Source organism: Macaca nemestrina, chromosome 9 (genome assembly GCF_043159975.1).
Source record: "Macaca nemestrina isolate mMacNem1 chromosome 9, mMacNem.hap1, whole genome shotgun sequence".
Classification (NCBI taxonomy): Eukaryota; Metazoa; Chordata; class Mammalia; order Primates; family Cercopithecidae; genus Macaca; species Macaca nemestrina.
In genome coordinates, this window is record NC_092133.1 from 95706707 (window position 1) to 95726701 (window position 19995).

The 19995-nt window shown below is 40.9% G+C and overlaps 1 long non-coding RNA gene across 3 annotated transcripts; it reads right to left on the minus strand.

Moving 5' to 3' along the window:
* Positions 1-7431: 7431 nt before the first annotated feature.
* Positions 7432-14301, minus strand: LOC139356352 (uncharacterized). Of its 3 annotated transcripts, XR_011608102.1 has the most exons (5): positions 11397-11793; positions 10552-10696; positions 10303-10459; positions 7997-8186; positions 7432-7832 (listed from the first exon to the last, which is right to left on the minus strand). It is a non-coding gene; the product is annotated as an uncharacterized lncRNA (long non-coding RNA). The 3 variants fall into 3 exon arrangements; XR_011608101.1 differs by lacking the exon at positions 11397-11793 and adding an exon at positions 14085-14301 and having other exon boundaries at positions 7432-8186; XR_011608100.1 differs by having other exon boundaries at positions 7432-8186.
* Between the last annotated feature and the right edge of the window lie 5694 nt (positions 14302-19995).

Consider the following 19995-nt stretch of genomic DNA (forward strand, 5'->3'; position numbering starts at 1 on the left):
TAACTGCCTTATGCTGCTGCCAGGAGACATGCATGACCTTCTCTCTGCCTCAAACTATAGAACACCCCTCAAATAATAGCATGTGGCAATGGGATGTCTCAGCAGCAACAGGTTGCCTTCACACTACCATTGCTCTCCCCAAGTGACCTCCAGGATAGTCTATATGACACCTGGGCTCTGGGCATCCATTGTTAATGGTAGAATTGAGGGAGAGAATCGCTGGTACTGCCCAAAGCTCATTAATCTGCACTTCTTTGCAGAGTATAGACATGCTTGTGCCTTTCTTGGAAGTGAAGAAACTTCAGAGGCTGAATAAGTACATGTGAAAATAAACACCCCAAAGAGAGCAGATACATTTCACTCACCGGAAGTATGATAGTCCCAGATCTCCATGAAGTCTTTTTCACAGCTAGAGGAATTCTGAAGGTTAAAATCTTCAAAAGAGATGGTGAGATAGTGTCTGGAGAGCCCCTGGAGATGCCACTCACAGAATAAGTTGTCTCTATATGGAAGCATTAGATGGCCAATGCTTTCAACAATACAATTTTGCCCTGCTACTCTTCCCCCACATTGAGCGAAAGAAAGAAAGAAAGAAAGAAAGAAATAAAGAAAGAAAGAAAGAAAGAAAGAAAGAAAGAAAGAAAGAAAGAAAGAAAGAAAGAGAGAAAGAAGGAAGGAAGGAAGGAAGGAAGGAAGGAAGGAAGGAAGGAAGGAAGGAAGGAAGGAAGGAAGGAAGGAAGGAAAGATTTGAAAGATTCTATGTCAAATTTTGTTTTTTTCATTTTGCCAGCACATGTGAAAACTTTTAGGTGCCAAGTGACTATGAATTGAAGTTTTTAAAATTCTGAAAATGGTTAGTGCTTTCCTCATTATTTGAATTCTAGGGTTGATGTAAACAGAAGTGATACCACAAGTCCAATCCAACAATGGGAAACAAGATGACCACTAAATGGCATATTCTGTAATGTCACATTAATTCTTTTGGTACACTGCGTTAGAGCTATTAGTCGCAAGCAAGTTTTATCTCAAGAACAAACTGGTAGACTCATCTGACCTGCCTAGAACCCTGTGTTGATTCTAAAGACTGAACCCAAGCTCAGCTGGAAGGAGTACTGTGGGGACGCCTGCCATTTCTAGTTTTACTATCAACTAAACTGTTCACTACAGTAACTGATATCTCAGGGCCTTGAAAATTACTGTTCAATTATGTCTTATTAGCTGGATGTGATAGCTAATTGAATTACATGCAGCTTGACTCGGGATATAACATGATCTATGGTATAGTTAAATATTGTTACAACTAGGCTTTCTGAACTTTTGCTATATTAAATATTTGCCTGGTTTGTGTCTAGACCTATTAGATACTAAGTTATATGCTATCATGACCATACTATAGTGAATCTTCAACAAGCAAAATTACTGTTCAATTTTTAAATAAGGAAATCAAAATCCTGAAGAGACATATTTGCTTTTTATCCAGTGACTGATTTGGCACTAGAGACTCAGAGAAAAAAAAAAAGCTTAATTATTTTATATATGATGAGCAATTTAAAGACATTGTTCTAAGTATAGTTATCTGGTTCTTAAACAGTTTTATTACTTAAAGTAATAAACATACTGTTGTTCTTCCTTTTCCTTAGTGGATACATTCCAAGTCCCCACAGTGAGTGCCTAAAACCTCGGATAGTACCAAACCCTATAAAGACATATAGACAATTTTTTTCTATATATATGTATCTATGATAAAGTTTACTTTATGTATTAAACATAGTAAGAGATTAACAACAATAACTAATAATAAAATAGAACAATCATAACAGTATACTGTAAGAAAAGTTATGAAAATGTGGTCTCTCAAAATATCTTGGTGTACTGTACTCACCTATTTTTGGGGGCCTCTGTTTACCAAGGGCATTGAAACCATGGAACATGAAACCATGGATAAGAGAACTACTGAATTTCATAGTACACAGAAGAAACAAGAGTTTGATTCAACTACACGTATTTCTTCACAAATAAGTTAGAAAAAATATAAAATATTCAAGTTTACTAAGATTACATTTTAAAATAAAAATTAAAAGAGAAATTAAAGTTGATGACTGTGGTTTTAAACATTTACACTCCTTACTTATTTCTAGCAAGGGACAGTATCCATGTACATAACCCACTCTGCTGATGGCAGAATGACTGGTACACTGTGTTTTCAGGCCTGAGTTATTAAGCATTTCCCTTTTCCCCTAGATTTCCTTGCAGTACGTGCTACTGAAAGAAATGAATTGCCCTGAGACATGACAGTTAAAAAATACTAACTTTGGGTAGGAAAAAAAATGAAAATGTAAGTGACATACTTGGGTGTCACTTCAATATCAAATTGATCTTCAAATTGCCGCTGTATGCATGTTTACAGTGGAGCCACTGAGATCCAAATGCAATCAGCGTGCGGGGGGTGGGGGGTAATTATCAGAGTGGTTGGGAGAGGTCACATTCCCAGCAGACTCAGCTTCATGGATGTAGACATTGGCCCCACAGGCTGTCAGCAAACACAGTTAAAATCAATCTATGCTCTGGTGAAGGAGATGCATTCAAAGGACACAAATCATCTTTTAAAATCAACTTCTCTGTAATTTGTCTCAATTTCCTTTCATCTGTTATGATCCTCATTTTCTTTTCCAGCAAACGAATTCTCAATTTGCTATCGAGGGAGCTACCAGGTGTGACACTTTTTAATTTGCCAGACCATCTAACTATTCTCATTGGAAATTTCATTCTTTCTTAAAGCCAACCAAATGCTTATGGCGCATGGTGCTTGGGGCAGAACATCACAGAAGCATGAATAAATATCCACCACTTCAATAAGCATGTAAGTATGCTAGCAGTTACAGCTTCCCACTGAGTGTTCAGTGCAGCAGAATGATGCAGAGCTATGATCGTGGTGTATTCAAAAGACTAAGCAGATGTATCTTTGCACAACTCTGGAGGCATTCATTCATTACATCTCTTCAGGATTTAGATGCATTTGAGAAACAAGATCAATGGCATGAGACAATTTATTAGCCATGTTTTGCCAGACGATAAAGGAGCTTTTTAATACTTCTTTTCTAGAAAAACAAAGTATTATAAAAAATACTTTTCTATTTTCAATAAATATTCTTTGGCATTTTCAACAAACAAACCAGACAGGAGTAAATGTACTTACAATGCCAATGAAATTAACCTGTCCAATCACTTAGCCACACAGATACTTGATCTGCTCAACTCTAGCAACATTTATGTCCACTGTCACTCATCCACTTATAGTCACATCCTGAATTCTGTCAATACCTCTAACTCCCCCATCTCTGAAACTCTAAATTGCAAATCCCTTTCATGAGTTCCAACTCCCTTGCTTCATGTCTTTCCTTCAGACTTCCCTTGCAAAATACCAACTCCATAGTTGTGTTTGATTCAAGCCATCCATTCATGGAAATTGATGCCCCTGCAAATATATGTTCTCCCATCTCAACATCGCCAAGCAATTCACCCATTTCTTTTCATATAAACTACAACAGCCATTTGGAACTTTATTCCCTAAACCCTTGACTTTCCCCATTTCCTCTTGGTTCTCAGCACACTACATTAGGTTCCATTTTACAAAGAAAGTGAAACAATTACATGATAATCCCTTCCATTTGTTACCCTTCATTTGTTACTATCCTTAATAAATTCATCCACATCTTTATGCTCTATTTTACCCTCTGTATATTATCTTCCTGTATCTCTGGATCAAGTTCCCATCCTATTTTCTCCTCTGGGATCTTGCCCTATTTAATCTCTCTCTCCCTCTCTGTCTGTCTCTCTCTTTCTCTCTTTTAACCCTTCTTTCTTCAATCCTATGAAAGCACTCATGTTCTCCCAAGTCATCTCACAGTTATATGCCCAAATAACTTTTTAAATTCTTATTTTATATCCACAGCTTTTAACATGATCACATTGTCCTTCTTTACATTTTGTCCCTTGACTTCTGTGACACCAAGCTCTTCTCCTTTTACTCCTCACATCATTCTTCCTCTTGGAATGAATACTGTATTAGGCGCCTCTCTCCAGGGCTTCCCTGACATTGCTGAAGGGCCTCAGGAATCCTCCTGTAGGCCTTTCATCTCACTCTAAATAATTCCCCAATTGCTGTTATACATCCTGATTACTTCAACTATAAGTAGTCTCTTAACAATTCCCATATTCACAGATTCAGTCTAGACCTCTGTTCTGCCCTACAGATTCCTGTTCTGACCACTTAGTGGGCATCTCCAGTGGAGGTAATTCAGAGGTTTCAAACTGAACATGTCTCAAATGAGGACTCTCATTTGTTCATCATCCAGAGTTCCATACCTGAGTCTGCTGATGACAGCGTCAGCCCCTCTTCCTACGGACACTCTGTATTCACTTTACTGCCTTATTTTTCTCCTTCATACCTTTCACCATATGACATATTACATATTTTACTTATTTATTGTCTGGGTCTTAACACTAGAATTAGGCTCCATGAAGACATGGATTATGTTTGTTTACTGCTATATCCCTGGGACCTAATACAGTACCTGTCCCATGGAAAGTTCTTAATAAATGTCTGTGGGATGAAAGGATCCACTCAGCCAAAACCCAACAACTGCTTCTAAGGCTTCTCCCATCACTTCCCTCTTGCCTCACATCCAGCTGACCTCCAAATTCACTCCATCCCATACTGATAATATCTTTGATATGCCCTCTCTCCTACTTTCTTACTGGCATTGCCTTAGTTCAGGGAGTAATATTCTTCCTAAATTACTCTTTCATCTGGTCTCTCTCTCTTTAGTCTTCCCTGCCACCAATGTTTTCAGTGTTGCAGCCACATTAGTGTTTTTAATCTGATCACACTGTTCAGGCTTTGGAGTAAAATCTTCCAATGCCTCCCATTACCTTTTGATGAACACGTAACTAACTTATGGTGGCATCCATGGCCCTGAGCACAGTGATTCCTACCTGCTTCATCACTATTATGTTTACCTCTTTTTGACTCTATTCTAAAGTGGTGGTGAATTCTTTCAAATTATTGAATATGACTTGTAACATTGAGACTTTCTATGCACTCACATCTTTTTATCACTGATTGGCAAATCTCTTCATCTACTTCCTCTGGAGCCCTCTCTGATGTCCTGGGCTGAAGTAGGTGTTTCTGTTCTATACGTTCCTCTTTCTAGCACTGATTATACCATATACCATGTTTTTTTTTTTTTTTTTTTTTTTTTGAGACAAGGTCTTGCTCTGTCACCCAGGCTGGAGTGCAATGGTATGATCATGGCTCACTGCCGCCTCAATTGCCTGGGCTCAAGTGATCCTCCCAACCTACCCAACTTAGCTTACTGAGTAGCTGGGACCACAGAAGTGTGCCACCATGCCCAGCTACTTTAAAATTTTTTTGGTAGAGACGAGGTCTTTCTGTGCTGCACAGGTTGGTCTCAAACTCCTAAGCTTAAGTGATCCTCCTGCCTTGGCTTCCCAAAGTGCTGGGATTATAGGCATGAACCACTGTGCCCAGCCGTACATTGTTCTAATTGCACTCTTGCTTGTCTGTCTCCTGCACAACGCTGTGAACTCCTTGCCAGAACTTGGTAGTTTTCATGATGTGAAACACTTTGTAAATGTTTGATTAATTAATTAATAGATGAGATTAATCAGGTGAGAATAAAAGGCATCTACCACAGGATCCTAGAAATCTCAATCAACCACAGCGAAAGAGTGTCTCTGGAGAAAAATGGTACAAAACTAGGTGATTCAATATCGAAAGATGTTCACAAAAGGACCTATGTTAAAGGCTGAGAAATAGGAGTGGCATGGGAGTAGATAAGGTGGGAAGATAACCAGATAGATGTGGGAAGTAGGAGGCTGGCTATAGTTATGGAATATGGTTGAGTTGGTAAGTAGAGAGAAATAAGAGTGATGCTATTGCTTCAGGTTGCCAACAATAGGTTGTGAAATCAAAAGACTTTTGTTTAAGTCTGATGTCAACTACAGTCATAATAAGCTTTAAGAAAGACAGGGAGAAAGCAATGGCCATAACCATACTTGCATGAACAGCGAGTCCATAAAGAAATAGAAGAGGTGCAATGTCAAATATACCCTTAGTGTATCTCTCAGTGTATCTGAATTACCATTAAATGTTGACTTTAAAAATTTAAATCAAGACTGAGTCTATTGGCTGGGCACAGTGGCTCACTCCAGTAATCCCAGCACTTTGGGAGGCAGAGGCAGGTGGCTCACCTGAGCTCAGGAGTTCAAGACTAGCCCAGGCAACATGGTGAAACCCCATCTCTACCAAAAATACAAAAATTAGCTGGGTGTGATGATACATACCTGTAATCCCAGCTTCTAGGGAGGCTGAGTAAGGAGAATCACTTGAGCCTGGGAGGCGGAGGTTGCAGTGAGCTGAGATCCCACCACTGCACTCTAGCCTGGGCGACAGAGCAAGACCTGTCTCAAGAAAGAAAAAAAGACTGAGTCTGTCATAAACAAAAATAGAAAAGTAGAGTTCTGTAGGACGGTCTGATGTCTACTCACTAGACTCAAGACACTGCTACTCTCAAAATGCTTTGGTACCAGGTGAAAACCTTCCCATTTGTGACTCAGCTGCAGAGCTCAGCATGGAGAGAGAGAGGGATGAGAAGGTCCCAGCCTAGAAACCCATAGTGCAGGTGCCCAGAGAGTTGCATTAAAGCTCCCTCCTTGTGCCAGAGCTCTGTGCACTGGGAAGTGACCAAAGCCCCTTCCCTGGTGTTTTGGACCTTACTCCAGCTATTTGATTATTTCTGGGTGTCAGTTCATAAACACTCTTACTCATTTATTTTACCAAAATGAAGAAATGATATTGACTTTAAATCTCATACAATGTGCAATAAAACATATGATTTCATTGAGAGATATATATATATATATTTTTTTAGGAACCTGAGATACAAGTAGTAGGATCATTTTGAAATCTGTATTATCTAACTTCTGGTGGGACAAAAGCAAAAATTTATCATATTTTATTTACTTATTTATTTATTCAATTAAACATTACTAAAAAGTAAAGTCTCCAAAATCAAATCATTACAGTAGAATTAAATGCAATTATAATCAAGTGTAATTAAGTACAATCAATTAAGTAAAGATCTTAGATAACATATAATTCAATCAGTAATAACAGAATCAAAAGATTATGTATTCCTTTAAAAACAACATACACATTATTACAAAATAAGGCAAATGTAATTCTTATAATGTTTCTATAACTAGATTTAACTTACAATTAGACATCTTATAATGGAAAGGTCTAAGGAATTTCAGGGATCACGAAGAATAGTTTATCTTATACTCATGGAAAATTTCAGTTTGGTCACTAATTAGATATGCGGCCTTGAAAAAGTCCAAGCTTCATTTTACTTATCTTTAAAATGGAAATAATGATACTTTACTTGAAAAGTAGTCACAATGAGATATTGAATGTATCAAACATAATAAGTACTTAAGAGTAGGCATTCTTATTAATTCTATTACTGTTAGTTCAGAAAAGAAAACTTTATATGTTTTTTCTCAAATCTATTTAATCAAAGATGACCAAGCAATTGCAGGAAAAGTAGATATAATTCTCAGTGAAAATACTTACCTAAACTCTTTGCCTCATATTTGATCTTAAATCCTTGCCCCTCATTACTATAATCAGAAATTAACTGAACAAACATTTGATTATCCGAGGTGAACAGAGTCGGTGAAGCACGGCTGCCACAAAAATGACCATTCCCTCCACAGGCTCCAACGAGTGGAGAATATCAGGACCATTTCTTAGCAAGAAAGACAAATTAAAATCACATCAACTCCTTTACATTGCAAAAGAAGGAGTACGTAATTCTTATCCATTTATGTCCAGGAGAGAAAAATTATCACTTTGTTTTCTGAGTAAAGTCTATGGAAAACGTAATTAGAAAGGGTAGCAAGCAAGACCTACCACGAAGTAATCACCCTGGTGGCCAGAAGAATCTCCATTTGGAATCTGGAAAGGCTGTTCAAAATGAACAGCAATGGTCAGGCCACTTTGGACCAGGACGTCCCAAGAACAGTTGAGGTTGGATGAATAGGTCTCCAGATACTTGGGGGATGTGATGATCCCTTGTCTGCATGCAAATATCCACCGCAGCCTTCCCACAAAGAAACAAAGGTAGGTTACTTGAATAGGATTGGCAACTGGATTTTTATGCTTTCTTAGTTTCCTTGGGGGGTTTTCAAAGTGTAAGCAATAAAAATGCTTGAAAATATAGCCAGAGCGTAGGAAATAGTCAGTATAACAAGTATGTATTGAGCACGTGCTGTTGGCTACTCAGTTTGTGGTGGTTGTTGAGATATGGGATATAGAGGTAAGTAATGAAGACAAATTAGCTGTTTCATAAAGATTTCTTTGTAGATGGGGAAGACATACAATAAACAAATACATAATATGTGAGATGGTGATAAATTCTATAAAGAAAAATGGATGGGAGGAGGGAGAAGGGTACCTTATTGTGAGAGTTAAGTTAGAAAAGCCACATCATTGGAGTAACATCTTAGCAGAGACATTAATGAAATAAAGAATCAAGCCAGATGGTTATGTGGGAGAAAACATTCCAGTTCAGAAAACAGTTAGTGTAAAGGCTTGATGTGGTAGAGGTACATCATGGAAGTCAGAATGGATGAGGCAGAATGAGAGATTCCAAAGGTAGCATGTCCAGGTCATGCAGGAAACTGAAAAGACTTATTCTGAGTAAGAAGAGGAAGGCGAAGGGTTTTGGGCATCAGAATGGCATGATCTCACTTACGTTTGAAAATATCACTCTATGTGCAGTCCTTAGACTATAAGGAGTGGAGGGCAGGGAAGGGCAGGAGCAGAGTGTCCAATAAAAAGGGGACTGCCTGAGGCCAAGGAGAGATGATAGGCACAAGGGCTAGGCTGGTAGCAACAGAAATGGAGAGGCGTGGTTGCAATCTAGATACATTGTGAGGGTACAGCCAGAGTGATTTGTTGATGGTTAAGTGTGAGACAAACAGAAAAGTCAAAAATAACTTCAAGATTTTTGACTTAAATAATGAGAAAAATGTACTTTCCATTTGCTAACATTGTGAGGAGTATGGAATTATGGGCAGGGGTGACATGGAAAAGGGTAGGAATAAAGTGTTCAGTTTTCAAAGGTTAACTTTTTTTGTTATCGATTATCTATCTATCTAATTGGGGTACAAGTGGTTTTTGGTTGCATGGATGAATTGCATACTGGTGAAGTCTGAGATTTTAGTGCACTTGTTACCTGACTAGTATACATTACACCCAATATGTAGTTTTTTATCCCTCATACCCCACCCATCCTCCCTGCTTATGAGTCTCCAAAGTCCATTATATCACAGGTTAAATTTGAAATACATTCTAGACAAGGAGCTGCCAAATACACACACACACACACACATACACACACACTCATAGATACACATATTTATATATATTATATATATTATATATATTATATATGTATATACACACACATATATATGCACACATATGAATCAATTACAGTGGTTCTACCCTCACTATATACATACATATGTATACATGTATGTATGTATAATGAGCTGTCATACATATTAATATATACATGATTAATTCTCCAGTCATCAGGGACTAGAAGCTCATCAGCAAGGAAGGGTAGACAGCTCACACAGCTAGTCAAATTGCAGCATGAAAATTTATCTTAGGTCTAATTGCAAAGCCCATGCTCTTAAGCCACAATGCAGCCTGCGTCTCTTGAGCGTGAGGAACACAATTTATCATCAGTTGCTCCCTACTTTATAAAAGGTATATAAAAGCATGCAGGAAATATTAGATTAATTTTTAATGTTAGGTTGAGAATCTACTTTAAAATTATGTTTTTCAGTTAAAAACATGGGAGTCTTTCACTCCTCCATGGACTACTTTATTATGTTTCATTTAGTTTGGATTTAAGGCTATTACTGGACTTCACATGTCAAGTTTGAAAAGTCTCAATCATACTGCGCAAGATGGCATCCCATATATGGTGCCTGTTTTTCACTCATCAAGTTCATATTTCAAGAGTAACAAACTCTTCCTGCCAACTCTCAAATGGATGACTTTAACCAAGTGATTTATAAGGATCAATGATGATGTTTTGCTCCTTCGATGAGTTATGGATATGAGCGGTGCTCTAGTTCCAGCCCTCAGCTAGGCTGAAAAAAATGCTTTAAAGCTCTGTCTCATGCATTCCATGGACATACCTCTTCTAGAGTGACGATGCCCCACCCAGAGACCTGAAGCAGGACACTTTTGTACGACTTGGCTACAGTGCTTTGGATCAGGACTCAGCATTGACATAAGGGGAGCCAGCCATCCAGAGCCTGGCAGAGATCCATGTCCTCTGACTTGCCTTGTGTCCTGGTGCCCAAAAATATTAGGAAGAGAGAAAGTGAGAGGAAATGAGACGAGATGGGATAAAATGGGATTAAAAAAATATTTAAACTCATTACTCTTGTGAAAGGATGCACTGAAGCCTGCCCTGGTTACACTGGAGTCCAAGGTGAAGCGGATGAACATGTACTCTCTCATAGACCGGCTGGGCCCAGGGATTTCTCTGCCAGAGAACTGCTAGCTGCTGGGCCAAGTCATTGTCTCCTACGTTGAAAGAGAGGAAACAGCATGAAAATACAGTCTTGAGAATTTACTCTACCATCATTTGCAACTTAGCCAAAGTAGCTCACATATTTTTTTCAGAACATCAGGATTCATAAGAGACAATGCGATTTTCAAAAAGAAGGACCTCTCAGGGGTGATATCATTCTGGTTCCAGCTTGCAATGGTGCTGCCTGCCCTTTTCTTACACCGTGTCTTTTTTTTTTTTTTTTTTTTTTTTTTTTTTTTTTTTCTTGAGATGGAGTCTCCCTCTGTTGCCGAGCTTGCCCAGGCTGGTCTCCAACTCCAGAGAACCCACCTCGGCCTCCCAAAGTGCTAGTGAGAGGTGACAACGTGCTAGCAACCCTAGCTCACTCTCGGCGCCTCCTCGGTCTCGGCGTCCGCTCTGGCCCCGCTCTAGGAGCCCTTCAGCCCGCCGCTGCGCTGTGGGGGCCCCTCTCAGGGGCTGGCCAAGGCCAGAGCCGGCTCCCTCTGCTCACAGGGAGGTGTGGAGGGAGACGCGCGGGCGGGAGCCCGGGCTGCGCGCGGCTCTCGCGGCCCAGCGCGGGTTCCCGGTGGGCGCCGGCTCCGCAAGACCCACAATCAGTGCGGCCAGCCAGCACTTGCTGGACTTGATCGAAGGCTGAATCCCATGCGTGGACCGCCGTTCTCTCTTTGCGGGATCCTTGGCCATGATACATACCAGGTCTCCCTCTCTTCCGCGCTTCCCTTGTTTTCCTCTTGATTGTCTGGGATGAGCTCCCTCTGGGCTACTGGGGCTACGTACTGCAAAGTCCCCAAGCAAGTGCCAGTGAGACGTGAAGCCGGCTGGGCTTCTCGGACAGGTGGGGACTTGGAGAACTTTTGTGACTTGCTAAAGGATTGTAAACACACCAATCAGAGCTCTGTGTGTAGCTAATCAGATGAGGGACTTGGAGAACTTTTGTGTCTAGCTAAAGGATTGTAAACGCACCAATCAGCACTCTGTGTCTAGCTAAAGGTTTGTAAACACACTCTGTGTCTAGCTAAAGGTTTGTAATCAGCACTCTGTCAAAATGGACCAATCAGCTCTCTGCAAAATGGACCAATCAGTAGGATGTGGGTGGGGCCAGATAAAGGACTAAAAGCAGGCCACCCAAGCCAGCTGTGGCAACCTGACGAGGTCCTCTTCTAAGCAGTGGTGGCTTTGTTGTTTTGCTCTTCACAGTAAATCTTGCTGTTGCTGACTCTGGGTCCGTGCCCCCTTTGAGAACTGTAACACTCACTGTGAAGATCTGCAGGTTCACTCCTGAAGCCAGCAAGACAAGGAACCCATCAGCAGGAAGGAACAACTCCAGACGGGAGGAACAAATAACTCCCGAAGCGCAACCTTTATGAACTGTAACACTCACGGTGAAGGTCTGTGGTTTCACTCCTGAAGTCAGTGAGACCACGAACCCACTAGAAGGAAGAAACTCTGGACACGTCTGAACATCTGAAAGAACAAACTCCGGACACACTATCTTTAAGAACTGTAACACTCATCTCGAGGGTCCTCGGCTTCATTCTTTAAGTCAGCGAGACTAAGAACCCACGAACTGTGGACACACTAGGATTCCAGACATGAGCCACTATACCTGTCCTGAGACCTCAGTGTTTTTTTTTTTTAATACTTTAAGTTCTAGGGTACGTGAGCACAATGTGCAGGTTTGTTACATATGTATACTTGTGCCATGTTGGTGTGCTGCACCCATCAACTCATCATTTACATTAGGTATATCTCCTAATGCTATCCCTCCCCTTACCCCCTCGCCACAATAGGTCCCAGTGTGTGATGGTCCCCTTCCTGTGTCCAAGTGATCTCATTGTTCAATTCTCACCTATGAGTGAGAACATGTGGTGTTTGGTTTTCTGTTCTTGACATAGTTTGCTGAGAATGATGGTTTCCAGCTGCATCCATGTCCCTACAAAGGACACGAACTCATCCTTTTTTATGGCTGCATAGTATTCCATGGTGTGTATGTGCCACATTTTCTTAATCTAGTCTGTCACTGATGGACATTTGGTTTGGTTCCAAGTCTTTGCTATTGTGAATAGTGCCACAATAAACATACGTGTGCATGTGTCTTTATAGCAGCATGATTTATAATCATTTGGGTATATACCCAGTAATGGGATGGCTGGGTCAAATGGTATTTCTAGTTCTAGATCCTTGAGGAATCGCCACACTGTTTTCCACAATTATTGAACTAGTTTACAGTCCCACCAACAGTGTAAAAGTGTTCCTATTTCTCCACATCCTCTGCAGCACCTGTTGTTTCCTGACTTTTTAATGATTGCCATTCTAACTGGTGTGAGATGGTATCTCATTGTGGTTTTGATTTGCATTTCTCTGGTGGCCAGTGATGATGAGCATTTTTTCATGTGTCTGTTGGCTGTATAAATCTTCTTTTGAGAAGTGTCTGTTCATATCCTTTGCCCACTTTTTGATGGGGTTGTTTTTTTCTTGTAAATTTGTTTGAGTTCTTTGTAGATTCTGGATATTAGCCCTTTGTCAGATGAGTAGATTGCAAAAAATTTCTCCCATTCTGTAGGTTGGCTGTTCACTCTGATGGTAGTTCCTTTTGCAGTGCAGAAGCTCTTTAGTTTCATTAGATCCCATTTGTCAATTATGGCTTTTGTTGCCGTTGCTTTTGGTGTTTTAGACATGAAGTCCTTGTCCATGCCTATGTCCTGAATGGTATTACCTAGGTTTTCTTCTAGGGTTTTTATGGTTTTAGGTCTAACATTTAAGTCTCTAATCCATCTTGAATTAATATTTGTATAAGGAGTAAGGAAAGGATCCAGTTTCAGCTTTCTACTTTCCCAGCACCATTTATTAAATAGGGAATCCTTTCCCCATTTCTTGTTTTTGTCAGGTTTGTCAAAGATGTAGATGTGTGGTATTATTTCGACCTCAGTATTTTTTAAGGAGCATATCTGAGTTCTTCCACACTGGCCACTTACACATGGCACAGGGTTAGAATCTGGGTTATAACATTCAATGCACTGAATAGCATTTAATCTGTAAATTTGGAGAAGTATGGCCATTTTAGCAATATTGATTTTTCCTATCTATGAGCATGGAATGTTCTCTTCATTTGATAGGGTGGAGGGTGGCAGAAGGGAGAGTAGCAGAAATCTCTTGCAATTGGGCATATGTTGCTATTTTTGGCTTTAGTGAGTGAGCTCCTGAGATCCTCCCATGGGAGGATCTGTTGACCCAGGGACCCAGAAGCAGTGCAACCCAAGACCAGTGGGTGAAGTCAAAGAAGTGTCCACCTGATGGCATCTTATCTATCCTCAGCTTGTAGACTGTGGCCACCCCCTGCCCCCATTCTCTTTGTTCTCAGCCCCACCAACCAAAATGTACCTGTTCCAGAATCCTTTTTCTTGAGGTCCTGTTCTGTGCTAAGTGGAAGCTAGCTAACACGCTAATTCTTCAACCGTATATTTTTAAAAGGAACCACTGCAAGCGTGAGAACTTCAGAACGGTGGCAGGCTGTGGAGAAAATAAGACGGGGGAGTGTAAGTCTGTCACTTTGCAACTCCTAATTAGCCCATGTTCGCGGCTGATCCTGAAAAAGGTTTCTTTTGCTATTGATGATAGAATGTCTATCAAACAGAATTGATGTAATAGCAAAATATTATACATAGATTTTCAGTTGATGCACTCTCTCCTAAATAACTTGGTGTGTGTGTACGTGTGAGTATGTGTGCAGGATGTTAGAGAAGATACACTAAGAAGTGCGATACTTAGGTACATGCATTCTTCTAGAACATCTCTTCTCTTTTTTTATGTTTTTATTTTTTAGAGATAGTGTCTTTATCACCCAGGCTGGAGTACAATGGCATGATCCTAGCTTTCTGTAACCTGAAACTCCTGGGCTCAAGCAAGCTTCCCAGATGGATGTGCACCACCGTGCCTGGCTAATTTCCCCAGGCTGGACTCGATCTCCTGGGCTCAAGTGATCCTCGTTCCTTGGCCTCCCAAAGTATTGGAGTTACAGGCCACTGTGAGCCACTGTGCTTGGCCTTCTTAACTTTTCTTAAGTCACTGACTTTTTAAAATAATAGAGTGAAAACTACAACCCTGATCCGTAGAGAAGTGCATGTGATGGTTCTAATTTCAGCAGGCTTATGGATCCCATTGTGTTCATCCATGAGTTCTTTAGAGGTCCATGTAGCTCAGATTTAGAAATTCCAGAGTTGGGTAAAGATAACACTAATATGTTTGCAGGCAGTGTGAACATAGTGATGCAATTTTTTTTTTTTTTTTTTTTTTTGAGACAGGGTCTTACTCTGTCACCCAGGTTGGAAGGCAGTGGCACGATTTCGGCTCACTGCAATCTCCATCTCCCAGGTTCAAGCGATTCTTCTGCCTCAGCCTCCCTAGTAGCTGGGACTACAGACATGCATCACCATTCCCAGCTAGTTTTTGTTTTTAGTAGAGATGGCTTTCACCATGTTGGCCAGGTTGGTCTTGAACTCCTGGACTCAAGCAATCTGTCTGTCTTGGTCTAGTGATGCTATTTCTTAAAGGAGATGCTTCTTGGAAATTTGTATGAAACTTTAGATGATTTTTAATGCATCACAGAACTCATTCTTGATGGCTTCTTTAAAAATGTTGCTAAGTGCCTCCTTATTAATCTGCTTAAATTTACATTTGGTTAAATAAGAATTTGTAATCCTGTAGCTCCCAGGCTTGAATGGAACATGGTGTGGGCACATGCAGATTTTTTTAAAGGGAATACCTTTCCCATTTCCATTTTTCATTTTCTTCTTTAGCTTCGTAGGCCAAAACCACTTGAATACAATTGATAACCAGTTAACCAAGTCATTGACCTTGCATTTTGCTGTTTTCAGTCTGAACCCTCTTTTGTCTAATTTTTTGCTATTTCTTTAGCTTTTTTTTTCCCCTGCCTAAATATTCTTTGTTCTAGTCACCTGATTTTTTCTAAAATCTGAAGTTCCTACCTCTCTCTCTGAATTTTGCTCATCCTTCAGAAAGTTGAGATGAATGCTCATCTTTCTCTGTGAAGCCCTCCTTTTCATCCAACTGAACCAGCCCTGTGTGGAAAGAAATACAAGGCACCCCACAGCCTGCGGGACCATCAAGAACAACACCTATGTAATAACTTCAGCAGGAGATGAAAGGGAAAGAGCAAATTTGTTGAACCCTCACTCTGTATCACGTGAAGGAAACAGGTGTAAAGTGGTTAAATGACCAGAAGGAGGGAAAGACAGAGCTTTCTGCACGGCTTCCAAGTGGCTGCTGCACCATGTCCCCTGCTGTCTCTGCAAGTGATGTGTGTGTGCACTTGAGATGTCCCATCAGGTCAAGCTAGGAGCACCATGGACGAAGTGTTCCTGTGGCTCTGGATCCTTACTCATTCCAATAGAAGAACAGGGACAGTTCCTAAGCTTAAAAGCCATAGTTGTGTTAGTTCAGAGGGAAAGATCAAAGCTCCTATGTGGATTTGGTGGATTTTCCTAGCCCTGGGCCTCTTCCTTTCCCTCCCCTTCCTGCCCTCCTCATGCAGTGACCCTAAAGATAAGGTCCAGTAGGAAGAGAAGCAGTCCAGTTTTGTCCTCTTGCTGGATTAATTCGCTTTTGTTTGTTTTTGTTTTTGTTTTTGTTTTGAGACAGGGTCTTTCTTTGTTGCCCAGGCTGGTGCAATGGCACAATCTCAGCTCACTGCAGCCTTAACCTCCAGGTTCAAGTGATATTTCCACCTTAGACTCCTGAGTAGCTGGGACTACAGGCATGCACCACCATGCCAAGCTAATTTTTTGTAGAGGTGGTATTTTGCCCCATTGGCCAGGCTGTTCTGAAACTCCTGGGCTCAAGTAACCCACCCACTTCAGCTTCTTCCCAAAGTGCTGGGATTACAAGTGTGAGCCACTGCACCCAGCTAGATTAATTCTTAATTGTAAAAGAAGACAGAAACTAATGGCAAAACATGCTTTTTATGTGTGTGTGTAAGAGTGCAAGATAGAATGTGACTTGCTTACTGTCTACCACGTAATGCTAATAATCGAGGCTTACGTGTAGATATACATTCATACATATTATACATAATAAAGACATGTACTCACATAAAAGAGCCTAGATCACTCCTTTTATAACACTGAGCTTGTTTTTCTCCATTGATGGGTTGAAGTTTTTTTTTCATATTCTCTTTCTCTCTCTTCCCAGTGTTTTGGAATTTCCTGGGCAATTTTCCTACTCTTCCTTTTCTTACCCTTCGCTGGGTGTCACTTCCTCCCCATGCCACTGAATGCCATTGAATGCCATTTCCTTTCCTCTCGGTGCTGCTTCTCCCTCCCAGCTCCCCAATTAAAGCTCTTTATTCAAGTACGGCTTTGCTGGAGGGGTAGCGCATCAGAACTGGAGTCAATTTAGAAGCGGTGTTCCTGCAAGAATTCAGAGTTCATATATCCTCCTGAAGATGCTTTGGAAGTTAACACAAGATTCAGAAATTAATTTTTATATCCTCGGAGGAGAAGAAATCTATGCTTGTCAGTTTTTCAGGAGATTTGTTTGGTTATGCATACACACCTTTTATAGCTCAGGAGCATATATATATATATATATATATATATATATATTTTTTTTTTTTTTTTTTTTGAGACGGAGTCTGGCTCTGTCGCCCAGGCTGGAGTGCAGTGGCCGGATCTCAGCTCACTGCAAGCTCCGCCTCCCGGGTTCACGCCATTCTCCGGCCTCAGCCTCCCGAGTAGCTGGGACTACAGGCGCCCGCCGCCTCGCCCGGCTAATTTTTTGTATTTCTTAGTAGAGACGGGGTTTCACCGTGTTATCCAGGATGGTCTCAATCTCCTGACCTCGTGATCCACCCGTCTCGGCCTCCCAAAGTGCTGGGATTACAGGCTTGAGCCACCGCGCCCGGCCAGGAGCATATATTTTTGTATGTTTGGCTTTATACTTTAAAATCTACCTTATTAATTGCTTATACTTTTTCCTCTAATTTTCATGTAATTGATTTTTCACATTGCTGCTGAAAGAGTAGGACCATTGTGTTGCAGTGAGTTAAGCCAGGGATTTTTTTTGTTTACTAAAGTGACTTAGGCTATAGAATCCTGAGGCGGCTCATACTAGGATAGAGTGAGCATGTGCTTTCGGGGCACAGGTTCTCAGTAAATACTTGTTGTTTATTAACTGAAAGCAGCATTACCTTTGTTATTTATAAAGCTAATAATATTTGGAGAACTTTGTTACTTATAAAGCTATTATTTGTTGGCCTTTTTGGGGTAGATGCTTAGATATTTTGATATTTTACGTTTACCTTGAGGAACATGTAGAACCTTCTAAATGAGAATTTCACTGTTTCATAAACTTTATGTTTAAATAACTTAGAACTACTGTAATTCACTCCTTTAATAGCTGCTTTGGGTGAAATCCCGTAAAATCTGTGAAGCCAGTTATCATTAGTATACTTTTGGACTTCAAACTCTTATGGTAATATGTAATAAGTTCATTATCCACCTTGTGTTTTTGTCCAGAAAACAAACATAATTAATCACTGTAACTACAAATGACCTTTTTTTTTTTTTTGCATAAAAAGTGCTTTCCAGAGGAGAAAAGCCTTGAATTCCCTAGCATACTGAATTAAGTCACTCAGTGGCAAATTCATAGTGACCAAGGGTGGTCATGCAAAGAAATGTCACCTGCTATACTTCAAAACACTGAGCCCTAACGGCAGGATGCTGGGTGGTAGTAAAGGCACAGACAGACCAGCTTGGGTGCAGCTGATTGGGGTGCTTTTTGAGCAAAAGCATCTTGTGGCCCTTGAGGCAAAGACACAAAGCTGTAAGGAGTGGCAGACTCTGGGAGCAGCAGGCACCACACAAAAACATAAGGATGAGAGCTCTGCTTGGGTGCAGCCCACGGGAGGGTCAGGGGGTCACACTTTGGTCTTTAGAGTCATACGGTTACCAGCGACAGCCAGGTTCTCTTCAGCTCCAGAAGGGCAGCACTAGACCCTGCACCATGCTAACGCACACCCACGGCTGCCAGGAAGCCAGAAGCTGCTCTGAACACATGATGCTTTCCATCCATAGCACAGGCATGAAATCTGGAGTTATCCATCTTAAGCAATACTGATCTTAGCATAAAATCCTGTGTGGGGAAGCAGAAGTTGACTAGAAAGTGTTTGCTTGTGGCACCCACATTGAACGTGTTAGCTATCTAGAGTATCATGTGTTTCATTCTTGTCAATCTCCCAGCTCAATAGGCGTCTTCATTTGGATAAGATTGATTATTATACTCATCGCATTATTGCACAGGGTAAGGGACATATGTGTTGGATTGATTATCCTGATGCTGCCAATGAATTAAGTTTTCTGAACCAAAATATGGTTCCCAAAGCAGCAACATCAGCATCCCCTGAGAAGTTGCTGGAAATTCAGATTCTCAGGCTTTACCCCAAACTTACCAAATCAGAAACTCCGGGATACCCCTCCATCTGTGTTTCAGCAAGCCCTCTGGCGATTCTGATGTCTCTGTGGTTTGAGACCCACTGCCATAGAGCAGGGCTGTCTAATAGAATGTTCTGTGGTGATGGAAATGGTCAGTATCCCTGCCATGCAGTAGTGGAGCCACTAGACACCACATGTGTCTGTCGAGCTCTTGAAATGTGGCTGCTGTGACCAAATAATAGCATTCATCGTTTAATTTAATTTTGATTCATCTGGGTTTAAATTCAAATAGCTGCATGTAGCTAGTGGCTGTCCATCAGATAGTCCAGCCCCAGAACACACCCTGTTAATTATTATTGTGTAAACTCCTAAAATGCTTAAGCTATTGGTTGTGGAATTATTAATTTTAGATCATAGAACAGAATCTTCCTTACTCAATTCAACAGAATTGAAATGCAATTGTTATAAATTAAGTAGTTGATTTTGATTCTTCATGTGGAGGGGAGATACTTTGTGGGCTGCTGGCCGGTTGAGGGAAGCTGTTCTTGAGCTGATTAATTGTTGATTTTGTGACTATGCATCAACTGCAGTGCCGGGTGGCTCATGATTGTTGCAGATGTAACCAATGGCCATAGATACATGTCCTTTTAGGAGTAAAGCTGTTGCTCAGGGAGGGGCCGTGTCAGTCCAGAAATCAGATGGACTCTGGTTTCTCCAGCCTGTCCAGCAAAGTGGAGGTGCTTCCAGCCAAAAGGAAGTTAATGAGCCCTGCAGGCACTTTGGTCTGACTGCAGGCAAGCAGGTTGGTTTTCCAGCCTCCTGGGGCACTCCTGGAGGAAGCAGAT